General features: G+C 41.5%; 1 long non-coding RNA gene across 1 annotated transcript in view; it reads right to left on the bottom strand.

Moving 5' to 3' along the window:
- Positions 1-11,755, bottom strand: part of LOC148408598 (uncharacterized) — a 53,834-nt gene that overhangs the window by 29,458 nt on the left and 12,621 nt on the right. The window lies entirely within an intron of this gene.

Here is an 11,755-nt window from a genome sequence, read left to right as displayed (position 1 = left end):
CATTTGACAAGTCTGAAATGCATTGTTAAAGTCTGAAACCTCACAGTGTGACACCCGGAGGCCTTGTAGACACAACTACAGATCTTTTGCACAATGTATGGTGTCCTAAAACGAACATGGTATTTCACAAACAGGGCATAATCATTTTTGCATTGGGCCACGAGTGATACGTCTTCCTTGTGACATGGGTCACACTCTCTGGCAACATTGGTCCGCAGACGGAAGGATTTTCTCGACTAGAACCCGTAACGTCTCGTATGAAGTCAAATGTGAAGTATGAAAACGTTTTTGTGGATTCTCTGTACACAAGTTTGGACACAAGGGCCTCGGTTCCGGTTATCTCCTGCCTTTGACTCTCCTGTAAAGTATGAGTAAAATCACATGCGGCACATACTGTTTGAAACTAAAAGGGCGTGATTTGGGGTCATATGTTTGTTCTGATACACACAAACACAGAAAAAAAATGGTTCTGAATTGTCGTGAGCATGTTGGTATTCAAAACTCTGACAGATTAGTCTGTTGTTGTGAAAAAATATTTTTGTCCAAACTGCTATTAACATTACAAAAAAAAAAAAAAAAAGCACAAATATGTTGATTGTGTCTAATGTTCCTCTACAGATGTATTCAATTATCCAATAAAATTCCAATTCTGGAATGGATTGATTGCTATATTCTTTTATCACACGCTAAAACAACATTGAACTACACTGAATATGTTTTTTTTTTCATGAGTTATTTTTGTTGTGATCCCTAAATGTACCTCAAGTTTTGAACGTGAATGTTGGTGATATCCCCCCATCCCCCCATTTAAAGACACTACAGAGAATATATTAGTCACATCGAATTAATTCTAATAAACACACAGCCTGTACAGTGACCAAGTTGTATTTATTATCTATTTGATTACTGGAACACTTGAAGATATTCCCCATTGTCATTTATGTAGGTGGATTTCATCAGGGGAAAAAAAAAAAGGATTCAAAAATCCCCCTCCTATTTGCCTCTAGATAAGACAAGGAAGCTTGTCATAATATCCCAAGTAAGATGATCAGCAAATCAATTCCGAAAACCACCATTTCAAGCAAATTGGACGGGTCGGAAGATGACCAACCGTGGGAGGCTAACGAGTATTTTTGAACATTTGACGATAAAATCAGAGAGAACGTCTAGGACCTAAATGGGAGGTGCTATTTGGCGTGGCAGCTAGTGATGATGACTTTGACAAATTGTCAAAAAATAAAGCGTTCAAACTTCAAATCATTTTATAGTCGCAAGATTAGTTTCAACATTTGCTCATACTCGGGAGAAATATGGTAATAAATAATGAAATAGCTAATGAAAGCTAATGCTATGAATGTCACAAATCGAACGCTTTTTGATAAGGACACATTTACGCTTGATTGAAAGGAAAAGCGTCCACCAGGGGACGTGGCGTCATGGTTCATGACTGCAATGCAAAAGACGCGACAAGACATTTGTGCGTGTCCCGAATGACACCTTTTGGGAGAAGATTGTGATTTAAGACCAAACCGATTGAGGCAAAAATAACGATGCTTCCCCCTCCACAAAGGCAACCGATTCCTCTAGTTAGCGGCAAACATATGGAAGGAAAGCCGGCGTTTCTGTTCCGCCGGCTCGGTCGGACGATCCAGTCAATTACCCCCATTTCAAAGTCGCAATGAGTGAACGTGAAGGCAGAGTAAATGTTTCATGTCACTGTGTGGGCGGGTGGCTCACTCACTGGGCAGGAAAGAAAGAAAAAGAAGCGACATAAAAATAGCTTCAGAGGGATTAGCCGTCATCAACGTGAGGCGACGCCGACCGCTTCGCGCTGCAGACGGTGATGAAAACACGGATAAAAACGAGTAATGGCGGGGAGGGGGCGTGTGGACGGGAGTGAGAAGGAGAGGTGCGAAGGAAGTAGGTATTAAATGAGGGTGGGAGGTGTGAAAAGAAGGATGAAACAAGTGAAGGAATGTTTGAAGAGAAGACAAAGTCATGAATGACGAGAATGCAGAGACGGACTGAAACGCACCATTCAAAATTAGAAAATGTGTGTTTAACGTTCATTTATGTTCAATACCTTTACACGGTAAAGTATTTTGATTGAAATTTGCATGAAATTTGATGAAATTTGTCGGTACTCTGCTGTTTAGGAAACAAAAATCACAATTTTCCCCGAAAGCATTTGAGGGAAAATGTTCTGGGGCTGCTTTGCTTCACCCAGCGCAGGTTGGATTCAATCAGTGCAGGTGAAAAAAACAATTTTGACGAAAGGAAACGAAAGGCTGGAATGATTGGAACTGCAACCTACGATGAGTCTGACGTAAGCGACGTTGAAAAGGAAGCGCCGCATCTTCTACCTCCAGAGTTAGCGGAGTTGTTTAGAATTGAGACAGAGGATGAAGATTTCATTGGATCTAGTGATTTGGAGTGACACGGATGATTTGCTAATCTTGTTAGCTATATCGTAAAGAGTATGCTATCTGAATAACTCTTAAAACGGTGTGTCAACATGACAGGCACGTTCTAAGTTGTTCACGTCATTAAACGTTAGCATACTGCAAAATTACGCTATTCAGCCCGTTGTTGCCTCTATTTTTCTTTTAAATTGCCTTTCTGGCTGTTCGTAGTTATCAAATAAATCTAAAAAAAATGCGACTTATACTCCAGTGTGACTTATATATGTATTGTTTTCTTTTTGATACATTTTATGGCTGGTGCTACTTTTACGCCGGAAAATACAGTAGCTTGTGTCACCTGCGTCAGGCGCATTCGTCTCCAAATAAGAGATAAGCGCTATATTTGCTAGCATCACAAACATGAAGGAGTGCGCCCCTGCGCAGCAATCGCGCACACCACTCGCACGGCCATTGTCGCCACTGGCTGGCTGGAGGAAGCGATGGCGAATGACGCTGAATGCCAGGCATTGTGCGGAACAAACAGCCGGCAACACAATAGGAGGATGATCCAAAAGCCTCTGCAGTTGTCCAGGAGCCACCGTTGCATTCACACGATTAGAAGAACATTTAATGCTCTATCTCGCTGCGAAGTGAAACCAGCCAAACGGTACTTGCTGCGCCATGGCAGTCGCACAATAGACACGCAGCCGGCGTGCCAACTTACTGTGTGGGCAAGTCACACAAGGGCTCCCAGCAATTATGGGGAAGAAGGCTATTGGATGGATTTATGCTGAATTTGATGTGAAAAGTGTAAAAAAAAAAAAAAAAAAATTGAACAATGAATTCCTTTATGCAAAGTGACACTGGTTTTATTTTTAGGATGTATCATCGCGTTCTTTGAGAAAGAAATAATCCACTGTCACAGTGAAAGCCTCAGATAAAGCGAGAGAATGTCGTTATAATATCCAACAATCAGCGTGCTAAAAAGGTAATCGGAGGCAAATATTGTTCCATTTTTGTCCTGAAAGCAGCAGAAAAATTCAAGGTCAAATAATATAGTGCTAGGGTTGGACTGAAAACTCCTATGTCAGTTTTTTAAATGTCATATTTTCTCTACAATTTTCTTTTGGTTTTTATTCATTATATTTAGAACTGTTGAATTACTATTCTACTCTTTATTTTTAATTCACACCCGTGGCTAGAACGGAAGACTGAAGTCTAGTTATTTAATCAGGTCAGGGGAGTCAAACTCATTTTTATCGTGGGCCACATATCTGATTGTTTTCTTGACCATCTAGTCTGTGGCTAGTGCTAACGCTGGAGACTTGTGCCATATCATACAATGAAAACATAAGTTTAAGATACCTTCATCTAATACCTAATACCTTCATGCAAATTAATTTCATAGCCTAGAAATCAGTACAGACAACATTAAACTAGCCAAACAACCAAAAACATTGCTTCTTTTTAAAAGATAATGCAAACATTAACTTTTAAGTAATGGCTGTTTCTGTATTAATTTGTATGTTTATTTGCAAATTGACGGCCGATTATAGCAACTATACGTCTGTCATTTTAGTTAATACACCTTTCTAAGTGGTGCTTGGAAGTGTGATGCGCTCGCTGTTCATAAAAGTGGGCCATCTATTTTTGCCTCGCCTTAGTTGTAGACATTTAGTTGGCAGCATAGTGTCTCTTTCACTGCAGGCGGATAAACAACAATAATCAACTCAACTCATGCTATTAATGCTTTTCAGTGACCTTGTATCACATCATTATTCTTGCATGATTATTCTAGCGTGGGGGGCTCCAAAAAGCTATTATGTGATTATATTGGATGGTGTTTATAATGATTGCCATAGGCCTTAATTGCTGTAGATACATCTCAGACCCATGCATGGCATCACTCTTACTGTAAGATGTTGGGAGCAATATTACACAAATATTAGGCAAGGTAAACTCTTTGAGATGTGATTGTGTGAGAGTTGTGTTGCTTATTATTGGCACTATTTGTTTAACATGTTCAACTGGTTCCTCTAAATGCCTTCTTGGCAAGGATAAGAGTATTTATGCAACATTTTGGCAGGTTAATGGAGTTAACCCCTTTTCCCCTTCCGGTTTCTGCATAAACCACAACAGATTATGAGGGTTAACCCTAACCCCCTAAAACTAACCTAACCCTATAAACCCAAAATCTGAAACACTTAAGTTGAACTAAAGAAAATACAAAGAGTTTAGGAAGGTGAGATTTGTTCTGTTTTACTCTAAGTTTTGATTTTGTTGCCAAACTGTTGGTGCGTCTTATACGGAGTGCGACAGAATTTGACCCCAAAATTAAGGATGTGTCTTATACAAAGGTGCGTCTTATATTCAGGGACTTACGCATAACCGAAAGGATGCCTCGCATTTGACTTTTTTTTTCTATTTTGCCTCTGAAATACTCTGAGAGCCAACCCCACGATCTCCATGTCAATGCTTGGGCGACCGATGTGCCATCATTGTCACGGTTCCGCCTCCATTGGGAGTCATTACGGAGGAAGTCCCTCATGGATCTGCCCCGGCAAATCCACTCTTTTCAACTATTGTTAGAGACTAATGCACCGTGGCACCCCGAGAATGGCCTGCTCTCATCCAACTCCCTATAAATAGTCTCCCTCTTAATCTATTCAAGATGTCACAGATTTAGTTGAGATGGATAGCGATTCCGATTACCCCAGTGACGCCAAAAGCGGCGATTAGAGTGACGCCGGCAGTCAGCCAGCTCGCTTGAAGAACTGATCACTAATTGATGCCCATCTGGGTCACCGGTGAAAGACTCAATTGTTTTCGACCCGTTGGTAAAATTACTCTCAGGGAGGTCTTTCTGCAGGGTGGAAACCCCGCAAGACTCTGGACCTCCAAGTGGGATTTTTGTTGATATAGTGTACAGGATTTGCTTGAAAAGAAGCCATGTACACCATCTGTCCAATCAGGCTTTAAAACGTTCCGCACCGGAAAATTATAGCCAAGGTTCAAAATACTGAAGCCCAGAACTGTGAGGCAGTTGATTATATAACAAAAATAGACCTCTCAAAAGGAAGGGGTTTGATTCTAAATCTGTATGTATTGCAACTAAAACAGAGTTTGTAAAGGGCAGGTTTTGGATAAATCTTAAGAAATTGATCTCATTAGGCTGCCCACTAAGACCAAATGCCAAGCAATATCAAAAGATTAAAAACAGGGCTTAAGGTGGAATAAAATGAATTTGGATTTTGTTGTCCTCATCACCGCGTTTCATATTGAATGGAGACCTTTCCGCATGGGTGCACCTTATTTTTCGCTACACCGTTCCAAACATTCCGACACCTTCTCGCCTGAATACTAATGAACGAAAACACGGCGCCAATTATTTCCGCGATAACGTACCCGCGACGCACTTCAATGTATTTCCGAAAGTAGGCCGCGCGTTTGCCGCGTCGCCCGGGAAAAAAAAAAAAAAAAACGGAGGAGGAAAAGACGAACGACGCCACGTATGACATTTGGCAGCGGGTGACAAATACATTATTGCTTGGTGCGCTAGCAAACTTGCTCGGGAGAGTGAGCTGTCACAGAAGCCCGCACCCCGGCCGGCGTCGCGCTATAAATATCAATAAAAGAGGGAAGGCGAGATGTCCTCGGGGAGAGCGCAGTCAGGTACATGAATTAGAAACATCACCAATACGGAAAAAGAGGCACGGCTCATTCTCGCGACAAAATAAATGTTTACCTTGAGGGAGATGAGGTCCAATGATGGACTGCGCACTCCTGTCAGTCGTCACAAAGACAACTGGCTAACCATGTGGAAAATGATCAAATATCGTTTTTAGTTATCGATACGTCGATAGTGTTTATGCAACGTCGAATTCTGCGATTTTTGCCGCTGTTCAGATCTTTTTATTCAGGGTTGAGTTTCTCACTTCCTAATTAATTTTGCATTTTCACAAAGTTGATGTTAGCTTGTTTTGCAAAAACAAATGTCAGCCAGTGGTTTCAGGATGAACATAGCAAAGCAGTGTTTTCTTTCAACAGATTCTAGAAAGGAAATCAACAGAACGCGCTGAGGGGTTTGAACTCTGGGGCCATATCAATTAGCTTTGTTATTTTCCTGCAGGACAAGTGTGAAGGGGTTATACGAGCCACACCTGGCGAGGCAGATGTCGAGATGGGGGGGGGGGGGGGTGGTCATGGGGGGGCGGGGTGTCGAAAATGACATTTGGAGGTTTGTCATCACAGCCCAACGCAGCTCATCTGAACATGCCTTCAAGTCAAAACACAAACAGATGATATCGCCACGCTGAAGACCTCCGCCAAGGCCACGCAATTATAATTAACAGATGTTTGTGGTTTTTTTTTCCATTATCTTTTCAGCTTGATACTTGTTTTGTCAATTTGAATGTCTGCACATTGGCATATTGCATGCTAATTCATATTATGGTATGTTATGCAAAATTCACACTAAAAAGGCGCCAAATATTACATTTATATGTCAGTAATTATAATTTAAGTGCATTTTTGGGGACGTTCCAGGTTATTTGGGGAAATTATTGATCTTGGATGGATGCAATGCAATTATTTATTTAATGGAAACAATATAAAAATATGGGCGGCACGGTGAAAAATGGTTTGTATGTCTGCCTCACAGTTAAGAGTCCCCAATTCAATTCCACCTTTCTCCGGCCTACCTCTGTGGAGTTTGCATGTCTCCCCGTGCCTGCGTGAGTTCTCTCCAGCTTCCTCCCACACTCCAGAACATGCATAACAGGTGAATTGGACACTCTAAAGTAAATTGTGTTTTGGGGCAAAATTCTTTAACATACTGTTGATGCACACACACACGAAAAGAAAAACATTTTCCGGGGGCTTTTCCTCCTAAGTTGATAGTTTTTTTCTACTTTCTGTTTGTTCCATGAATCACCGCTGGCAAACACAGCAAATGATATGCAGTGGAACATTTACAAGCATAAAAGTGGAAGAAATGAAAGAAAACTACTCCCCGGGCGAAAGAAGCAGACACCTCCTGACCCGATTCTGCGCATTTTGCCTCTAAAAAGCAACCCCGGACGAGTCCTAATGAAGATGGCGGGCTCTGCTTGATGCCAATTAATTTGACTGCTTACTCTGTCAGGACAGAAAGATTTGGAGAGGCCTTACTGACCTGCTTTCTTCTTTGGTCTGCATGCCAAATAGATGAGGGGGATTTTTTTACCTGTATTTTACCCTAATGTCGTTATTTCTCATTTCGTCAAAAGGTCCATTACGCATTACGGCACTTTGTGTCAAGGCGTCATCACACTGCTCAGAGGTCGGGATGTTTTATATATAGCGATGGCCATATTCCTACATAAATTGAAGTCATGTCAAGACTCCATTAATGTTGTATGTCACTCCCTTTCCTTAAAGCGGACCAGTTCAATTTGGACGGCTACTGCGCGTTATAATTTGGATATTAGTTATCCTGATCAGGTTCGGCATGGGACAGCGGAGCTTCCTGTTCCAATCTCGCATCTCAATTGTATCATTAACCGTCACACTCGTAAACCAAAAATGGAGGGTTTTTGACTTGTCAATCAATCTCCGGACTTAAACCCTATAGAGAATGCAATTTTCAACCAAAGTGATTACGCCCCAAAACAGGGACTTTCCAGAAAAATGTATGATTCTGTACAAAGAATGCTATCTTCGAGATCTTCAACTGGTGCAGGTGGAAATTAAGGTCAGATCCTTATATTTATATGTCAAACCCAAACTAGCTTCACTACTGCATAAAGTTTTGGGCGATCTTAGAATACTCTGGTCTGAACAAAAACTGCCTGGTCTGGTTTACAAAGAATCTCTGTATAAAGCATGTGCAAGTTTAATTTAACTGCATATGTTGACATTCCCTTTAGTGAAGCACCATCTCATCCGCATACTAGCGTACATTACCAGCCAACTGTTGCTTCTATTCCATGCGCCTTATAATGCAATGCGTTTTATATATGAAAACAGCTTTAAAAATAGGCCATTCATTGCAGGTGCACCTTAAAATGCGGATAATACGGTATGGAACGAAATCATCCAAAACAAGCCTCAACTAAAAGTCTTATCAAATAGGGCGGGTTTAAATATGCCCCAGAAAGTGAATTTGGACGATACTGCCGTAGAAGCTGAACTTCTGTTTGCGGTCGCTGACATTTCGGTTTAATAATGAGCCATAGAGTTGGCCGCCAAGTCCCAGTGACTCACTTAAAAGTGCTGCGGAGCAGTCAATGTTTGGCAACAAGGTGAGGCGCAATTATCTATTTTTGCGACTCCAGATCGGCGGATTAAGACAGCAGCGGCCATCTGTTGGAGTAAATATTCAAGTGTCGACTGGCAGGAATGCAATCGCTTTCGCACGTTCAAACGCCCACCGTGAAAAGCTCGAGCATTTCTTGCTTCAGAGACTGTGCAGTCGTCACGGCGACTTGATGCGCCGGCTCAGTGATTCACTCCCACAAATTTGGCCTTTTCGAAGATGATAATACTCCGTTTTGCTCGCCGCACTCTGAGAAATATTAAAGTAGGCGCCCCGGCAAAAAAAGTGGGCCCGACTTGCTCGTATGCATAGGTCATGCATATTTTCGTATAGAGGCCGAGGGCTTCTTGCGGTTGTTATCTGTGCCAGGCAGGGGCCAGATGGGACCCAACCTCAGCGCACTTCCCACTGGGCATTCATTTTAGCGCTAATTAGCCGCTTTTAGAAGCTCGCTTGGCCAGTCGGCTTCCCTCCCAGACACAAATAACAGAGTCTCCAGCCAAGCACTAACACGTGAAAAAAAAAAAAAAAAAGCTCCAGCTGTGCGCCAAATATGAAATTTGGACATGACAGACATTTCGATTTTATTCTTACACAGTTTCCGATTTAAAGACAATTAAATGAACGGAACTCATGCATGGATCGATATGGGATGCGTCAACGGTTTTTTTGTTTGTTTTTTTTAAACCAAGTGACACATTCAAGTATTTTTTAGTATTAGCATTTTTTTTTCTTCGTTTAAAGACGACAAATTGCTCACAATCAGTTCCTCAGGTACAAGTGGTCTTTTCAGCCTCAAGTACTTGGTCTCGCTCACATAAAGGCACAAATTGCTAAAGTCCACCTGTAATTGGGCCACCAGCCGCCGGCCGCCGGAGCATCGATTGGAATGTCCACAGCTGATGATGGATTATTGAGCTGATAGATTTTTGCCCATGGAGAGGCAACACATGTGACGTGTTCCGTTAAGACGGAAAAATCCATTAGAACGCCCAGCTTTGTTCTCTCTCTTTTGGCTACTTGGTGTCTATCTCTATCCCTCAATCTTTATTACTTTGCCGGGGCGGTAATGCTTTTGTTTGTGTGTGTTGGCTGGAAAAACGCCCTGGAAATAGTTTACTTTCTTTGTCAGTGTTATTCTTGGGCCAAACAACTACATAAGTTTGTGGAGAAGTCACTCAAGGACCCCCTAACGTGACATGTCAAACTTTTGACGTTTAAAATTTGCAAATAGGAGATGAAATCTTACCTTTGGAAGATTGGACATTTCATTGCTTATAAAACATGAAGTTTTTTGGTAAACGTCTCATTGACTGCGTGGCTGCCGCGCCCCCTTCAAGACTATGAGAAATGAAAAGTAACACGGGTAAAAGCTCCAAAAAGTTGAATTTCCACGATAGGGGCTCTTTAATTACAGTCCCCACGAAGGACATTTTTCATTTTGTCTGTTGTAAATAGTGTGATGTCATCATGACAAGCAATTTGCCAAACAAAGCAGACTTTTTTTTTTTTTTTTTTGCATCCGTCTCAAAGGGCACTACTGTCCAAATAGCAAAAGAAATTGAAGAGCTTTGGAGGCAAACAAGAAGCTGGTGACGGCTGCAAACCAACTAAATCGAGTTGCGGATTGAACACTGAAAAGTCACACTGTGTGCGTGTTGATTTCAGTCCTATTGGATTGTAGTGACGGAATCCCCGAGGTGGCTCCCGTTAATGACTCGGGTTCAAAGGCAAGCAGGGCTTTCATGTGTCCTCTGATTCCCCAGCTTGTCTCCGAGCGGGTGAGCGCTTTTGGATCCGGTTTGTGACCCGGGATCAAATGTCCTCTTGCATCGTTTGGAGTCTTCAAAGTCACTCTGAAGGTATTGAACAATAGGGCAGTTTGACCCATAGACTACTGGACTGCCAATTGAAATCCCAAGAGGAACTTCATGTTTGAGATAATCGGCATTTGGCTTCCTGTCTGAATTTATTATCATTCATTTGTATATATAGATAACATTTTTTCCGCACTATAAGGCACAACTAAAAGCCTTATTTTTTTTTTAAATGCTGATGGTGCGCCTTATAATCAGGCGCGCCTTATATATGGATCAATATTGAGATTGGGATTCGAAGATTGGGAATGAACTGATAAGGTAAGCTTTACCTGTTTATTTTGTGCGTTTATAGTTGAACAAGGTTGCCCATATAGACATTGAGTTATGCTATTGAGAATTTATTTGAGTTATTACTTTGAGTATTACTATATTGTGATTGAAAAAGTTTTAAAATGTCATTTATTGAAGGTGCGCCTTATAATCCGGTGCGCCTTATAAATGGAAAACGTTTTAAAATATGTCATTAATTGAGGGTGCGCCTTATAGTGCGGAAAATATGGTATAATTCATAATTATATTCAGGCGGGGAGTTCCTAATACTCAGTTTTGAAGTGAAAAGCATGGTTTTCATAGCGGTTTATGGAGAACGATGACTGTGGTAAACATAAATGTTTAATGTCCCCACAAAGTTATAGTGATGTAACAAACTAGGCTTCTTTCTAGTTTTCTCAGCTGGGGTGGGGGCCCCCTTCTCAAGGTCACTGCAAGTCAGAAAACTAATGGAGACAGAAAGTCCATAATGTTGATTTTGGTTTAAAAACCTTCAAGTATTTTTACTTCATCGGTAGACTAGAGACAGAGGTCCCGTTTTGTATGCGCGCCATCAACACCTGACTCCGCGTGAGGTGGGAACAAAAGCAAAGTGGTGAAATAAACGGAGGCTCGCGAGAAATGTCCAGTCAGAGCTCGTCTTCCATAAAATACGCTCGCACCGTGCGCATTATACGGCCTCAAAGAATGCATGTAACACGGAAAGACCAGTAACAAAATCCTTCTTTTGAAACTCCACACAAATGCTATCAGCGACACGCAGATTTTAATTTGCATAATTTCCAAATGAGAATGTTCATAACAGGATTGTTCCACAAGACGTCTTCAGTCCGTGTTACATTTTAGCCAAAAGTAAACCAATTGGACACATTTCTTGCTTGAGCAAGGTATACGCTATTGACTTTGCT

The sequence above is a fragment of the Hippichthys cyanospilos genome, chromosome 18 (genome assembly GCF_059441005.1).
Source record: "Hippichthys cyanospilos isolate Australia breed blue-spotted pipefish chromosome 18, RoL_Hcya_1.0, whole genome shotgun sequence".
In the NCBI taxonomy this organism is placed as follows: Eukaryota; Metazoa; Chordata; class Actinopteri; order Syngnathiformes; family Syngnathidae; genus Hippichthys; species Hippichthys cyanospilos.
Note: the sequence above shows the minus strand (reverse complement) of the source record. Positions and strands in the feature narration are given on the sequence as shown.